The 6,391-nt window shown below is 32.6% G+C and overlaps 1 long non-coding RNA gene across 1 annotated transcript in view; it reads left to right on the top strand.

Moving 5' to 3' along the window:
* Positions 1 to 3,010, top strand: part of LOC117152442 — a 13,526-nt gene extending 10,516 nt beyond the window's left edge. The window contains exons 3-4 of the long non-coding RNA XR_004462826.1: positions 2,069 to 2,075; positions 2,890 to 3,010. This is a non-coding gene — a long non-coding RNA (uncharacterized LOC117152442). The remainder of the gene's footprint in view (positions 1 to 2,068; positions 2,076 to 2,889) is intronic.
* The last annotated feature ends 3,381 nt before the right edge of the window (positions 3,011 to 6,391 follow it).

Below are 6,391 nucleotides of genomic sequence, written 5' to 3'. Positions count from 1 at the left end.
GTTCCCCGGGCCTCTCTCGATCGCAGCCGGGGGACAGTTATCGTGGAGGGTTTTAGTCGGTTGGAGTCCGACACTACCACGCCGCTTTCCCCAGAAGCGGCCTGGCGTCCGTGCGGATTTCCTCCACGTAAAATATAAAAAAAAAAGAAATACTTGTATGTGGGTATCAGTGTGTGGAGGTATGTGTGTGCGCGGCGTCTCGAAAACAGATGAATGTAAACTATTATTCAGTCGGTTAACAGTCGGGTATAGAAGAAAGTGCTGAGACGCGTGCAAGTGTTGTGTATCGATGAATATATAAGAAATCGTCCATAAAATAAATATATTATTATTTTAATATTAATCTTCAGTATAAATTTAGTGTTCCTATAACATTATTTCGGCTTCAAAGATTCACAATTCTCAACAGGTTTTCATTGTACTTCCTAATAGTTTAGTATAATTCTAGACTATTAACAGTTGTATAGATAATTTAATCACATCACGTGGCAAATTAATTCATTTCAATTATGTTAGGTGTACTGTAACTGTATTATATATTATATATTATTTTGTATATATAACAATGTATCTATATCTATTACATTAATATGAATGATGATGTAACGTTCATCGACTTAGTTTTTCAAAAGCATTATCCTTATTCGTTATGAAACAAATTAGTTTTTACATCTGTGACATAAACTTACTAAGATACAAAGTGTAAGATTTTATTGAAAAGGCAATATACCGATGGAACGCAAAAGAAATTATATTTAATTATTATATATATCTAGCTTTATTTATGACTATGCATATAGGAATATGACGATACTCGATAAATAACTCTGATTCATCCAGTACGAAATCCACTTAAAAAATAATATATTTAACAAATGCCGAAATGAAAGCCAACAAGTCCGGAAAGAATTTAATAAGAACAACCTTAATAACTTGCTCCACTTGGAAAAAATTCTTCGTCCCTGCGGTAAAGTCAAAATGAGTTTCCATCCCTATTAAACTTGATCCATATGCATATATAGACCGTGTTCTCCTTTGAGAAAGTCGGTCAATTTTCATAAAAATCACGCCGTGTTGAGCAGCCGTCGAAAAATTTGCATAAGTCTCGATCGAAAAAGCAAATCGCATTTTCTAACCAGGTACTTGTCGCCCATGTGGAACACACGTCGCGTCTCAAGCCCAGAATTTCGTCTAACAAACGCTTCACGTATCACATCGACGCGAGCCCAGAAACTAGTTTATTCGGTGGCATTGCGTAAGCAACGAGTTCTTCTCACAAAGTTCTGTTCATGGATGGAGCTCATTATGATATGCATAAAGTATTGTTCTCTTTAGACAGAGAGTGCTGAAAAAGATCTATAGATCCAACATGACTGGTTAAAATGGAAAAGAATATGTGAGAATGACAAACTGTTTCAACCCTGTATGTACGCCTATATAACTCGACGGTTATGTATTCATATACATGGACCTATATCTTAAAAATTTAATTTATTTATGTAGCATTACATTGAGGATATTTATACAATTTATGATTTATACTTTAGCGATGATAATTAAAAAATATAACCTGGAAATTGGTTAGCTATTAGATGTTATAACGAATGTTATATTCATAATTTTTATTTTTTATTTTTTATTTTGTATTTTGTAATTATCCATTTTGCTCTTCAAATTTTTCATAAGTGGATAAATCTCTATATTCTACTTCTTCTCTTCTATGTCATATTATATATATGTACGTAATTTATGTATTATTACTTAACTGATTGGATTTTTATGCATTTATAGCAAATTGCAATTGCAAAGTGCAAAATTGCACAGAATGCGCATAATATAAAAAAATATATAAAATATCCAGAGCATAATGCTTTCTGTACTACTTGGTAGGTGAAACAATTCTCTACCGTGATTCTAATTTTTTAATTATATTCTCAAAAATATGAATTTTCATGAAAATCCGCAGTCTAATTATCACTGTACTGTACTAATATATTTGTATAGTGTTATTAATTACAATATTAATTATTATTATTGTACGTGTTAAAATTGTATTAATATCAAGCAGCCTATTTGTGGAAATTATTTATTATATTATTTCTGTAAAATATGGAAAATATACAGTAAAGAGGGAAAAAAGAGGAAAGAAGATATAGAGATTTCAATAATCTAACGGATATAGAAATCAGAAGATTTAATTAATTAAATAATTAAATATTTAATTAAATAATCCAAATTAACATTTGCTTTATGGCTTTACGGAAACATCTACATATCTCTATCATTAATGGTAGCGTGCAAAGTCTCCAGAGACAAACTTACACTGCATGGAAGGGCACATATAATGACGGATGAAGTTTTTTCTGAAAGTCATTTTTTATGATTTTCCCTTTGGGACACGAATATGAACGCGACACCCGTTATAGAAATATTAGGTCATCCCATAAGTTCGTGCCGTTTTTCGACCGGTTATATGTGTTATTTTTCTTAAACACCTATGAATCGTTGTCTTAGGTATTTTCAGAACATTTGACATCTCTTGAACCGTCAAACTTCGTGATTTTTCAACAAGATCCCCAATTTTATCTTCGTCTGTCTGAGGAGGAAGCCCGGAGCGTTCCTCGTCTTCTAAACAGAAATTCCCAGCTCTAAAACGTTGGAACCGCTTCCTACAGGTGCGAGATGAAAGCGCATTTTCTCCGTAAACAGCACATATGTTTTTCGTGGCAATTGTTACAGAACTTCCTTTCCGAAATTCATATAACATGAGATGTCGAAAGTGGATACGCATTTCACTCATGATTTTTTACTGTTAGAAGTCACTGTGTTCGCTATATTACGATCTTACATCCACGAAAATCTGCTCTAGCCAGTTCTCGATCAGCTAAGCTCAAGTGCATTGGTCCCTTATCGCCGTATGTTGATAAATCGACACATGAAATGTATACACAAAAATCGGCACGAACTTATGGGATGACCTAATATATTGTCGTTTATTAGAACTTATATGTTAGGAACGTACATCACTGGCAACGTACGGTGCAACGACCATTATTTTTTCATCGACATATTTATATTAGAACGGATGTCGAACATGTATCGCGCTGAATCGTACACCCGTGAATACAAGTCACACGAATGTACTGTCAGATGTCCACTGTTTGATAATCATGGGAAATAGTCATCGCTTTAGCTTGTTATTAGAAACAACAGAAATATCGAATAACACTGATACTGAATCATTAATTAGCGAGGTAGAAAAAAAAAGGTGTAACGTAGATCTTCATGCAGTTGTTTGTAAAGCGTGAGGTAGTGTCCATATTGATATCGTTGCATATTTATGGGACGCATTCGCAATTTGCTCGTTTCCCCCTTTCGTCTGCCTTTCAAATATAAATATGTATGTACGTCGTGTGTGAAAACGTTACAATCTCACAAACCTCCATATTTCCTGCACTTCATTTGCCAATTGACGCAAAAAAAAAAAAGAAAAAAGACAGAAACGAGTGTGTACTGTCTACAAATGCATGAAATAACGTTCGTCGCAACAGTTATCGTTTTGAACAATTGTGTTCAGCCTTAATCTTTATTATCTTAATTATTTTAATCTTTATTATCTTAATCTTTATCATTTATACACATCCGAAAATTGGTATTCAAAAATTCAGGAGAGAGATGGATTTAATTGGTTCTCCGTCTGAGAGATTTAAATTAATTTTCAATTCAGCCTTTCAACGCCATCCTGTTTTTCTATCATTAAAAAATTTCTCAATTTCGAAACAGCTTAAATCATGGAAGAGTCGCTATTAATATTCATGATCTCTTCTTTCAATTTGACGAAGAAATTTCTCTTAATCTTTTAATATTTTTCTCGCAACATCGATCTATCCTTTAAAGTAGGACCAAAATTAGAATATAAAAATTCAAAGAACGTATCAAACGGTTAACACGAGTACAAAATTGTCTCAATGGTAATTTGTTTCTGAATATTTAGGATAAATCAGCCCTTATTCGCGTATAAGAGTTGAACAAGACTGCTTTAAGCATGTTCGTCCTAGGCGAAGGAAAAGAAAGCCGCAGGATAATTATTATTTCAACTGCTTCATCAACAGAGCTAACACTCATTATTGTTAATGAAAATCGTTTTCTTGGAGTGAACTTCTCGCGATGCAAATAGGAGGACGATGAGGTTGAAAAATGAGCTCAAGAAACTCCAAATGAATTGAATCCTTCCACAAGTTATCGAGTAGCTTGAAGACATCGATTAGACAAAACTCTAATCTCGCTAATCGACCAGTCTGATAGGGAATTAAAGCTGATACGTGAAACTTTCAGACAGAGTGAAATATCATGTAATCTTGATTCTTACAGTCTACGTACTGTTCAGTCATTTTTTTGTCAGCTTTTTCTATTTTGGTTTGAAATAAATGGAAAGCTTTTGCGAATTATCAGCTTGGAAACATCAGTTAGGTAAAAATCGCCAGTCGACCAGTTCGATATTTCGATAAAAAATTAGAGGTGAAAGCTTGGACGAAGAATAACGTATAATCTCGCCCCTTTCGATTAGATTTTGCGATTGCGCTATATTTAGGGTTGATTGGGGAAAGATTAAAGAAGATTTGGAGATTTAGTTCAGAGTAGATTGGTTTGTGAAATAAAAATAGGATGTACACGGCGAAATTTTGTACACCACAGAGTGTACTTTCAATTTTTGGATTTCTAGTGTGAAGTACTTTGATATTTTATAGATTTTATTCCATCCATTTGATAATTCACATAGTAAACAGAATTAATACCTTAAAATGTAATGTAATGACGAAATGTAACATGAATGCGGTATAAGTGATTTGTAAACGAAAATAGAAAATTTCTGGGGTATAGTATTGCCAAAAATGAAATGACTACAGGAAGTATTTTCAGACTATTGTATAGTATGTATTTTGTGTATTTGCTTTTACGTATACAGGGTGGTTGGTAACTGGCGATACAAGCGGAAAGGGGGTGATTCTACGCGAAAAAAGAAGTGGAAAATATAGAATAAAAAATTTTTTTTTTAATTTTTCCATCCAGACAACGATCAACGAAAATTCAAAGTCGATTTTCTCGAAAACAAAACCTCAAACGAACAATTTTTATTCTATATTTTCGACTTCTTTTTACGCGTAGAATCACCCCCTTTCCTCTTGTGCCGCCAGTTACCCTGTATATTAATTAAACACATCTAAGTATATTAAATTTGCATCATTTAGTAGTATCTTCGTATATATGACTGCAAAAATTTGATACTATGAGAATGAAGTATAGAATCAGGTAAAACGTGTTTCATTTAAAAATAAACATAAGTGCAAATACTTTTTGTAGTCGCTATATAAATATTTCGTACAAACCTATATTGTACACACTACAATGAACCCATTTTGTAGTAAAATTATTATTATCCTCTAAAGAGAAGAGAGTACAGCTAAATTCAAAGGCCAAAGAACGACAGGCAGAAGGGTAGGACAAAATAACGAAGTGCAATGACAAGTAGCATAAGTGTTCTGTAACGTAAGTGTAAGTAATGTAAGAAAGTATGTAAACCGGAAGTCGTTCAAAGCCGAAAGGCAGGGACTATGTTTAATAAATAAATTATTATCCTCTAAAGACAAAGTAGAAACAAACAGAGCATTATAGGAACTTGAATATTCATTTTATTTTATTATATTTTTCATAAAATCTGAGGTTTGCTTATATAACTATAATCAAAAAATATAAAAGAGACATGAAATCTTAAAGTCTTATGAGCATTAAGTAGCGTTCAAAGACATAGCGCGCACATGCATAACATGTACCTAATTACGTTAGATAATGAATTTTGCTCGATAACAAAGGCACGTTCGTTACTTTGTTCTCCTCCATCGACATTGATTGTTCCAAGTAGCACTTCGTCATTGCAAGAGATAACGTATTTATTAATAATATAATTAATTGCAATGCTATAATTAATTATAATGATAATAGATTTTCACTGGGAAAACGAAATTAATCTTTTAAATCGCGTTCAAGACTTGTTAAAATCTACGTCTGTTCATTCGTAAATTCATAAACTATAATTCGTAGACACTGAGTGTTATTTATTTTAGAATTTTTTGATAGGGCTATCATTTTATTTCGGTGTAATAATTATATAATAGTCTATCTTCGTTTATCTTCGTTTTTATTTTCAATCTATGATTATAATATTTTGACCCATGTGAAAAATAAATATGTAAATCTACGTCTTCGTGGAATCATGAAACGACCTTTCTGCGATCTCGAAATTAAATTAATCGGAAGCTTTGATCTTACGAGGCATCTAAAAGTAGAAGCTATTATCTTTGAAACGAAAAATTGTATGAAAGGAATTTTTCTT

The sequence above is a fragment of the Bombus impatiens genome, unplaced genomic scaffold (genome assembly GCF_000188095.3).
Source record: "Bombus impatiens unplaced genomic scaffold, BIMP_2.2 scf_2062, whole genome shotgun sequence".
Classification (NCBI taxonomy): Eukaryota; Metazoa; Arthropoda; class Insecta; order Hymenoptera; family Apidae; genus Bombus; species Bombus impatiens.
The sequence above is the reverse complement of the archived record's forward strand: the minus strand, read 5'-3'. Positions and strand labels throughout refer to the sequence as shown.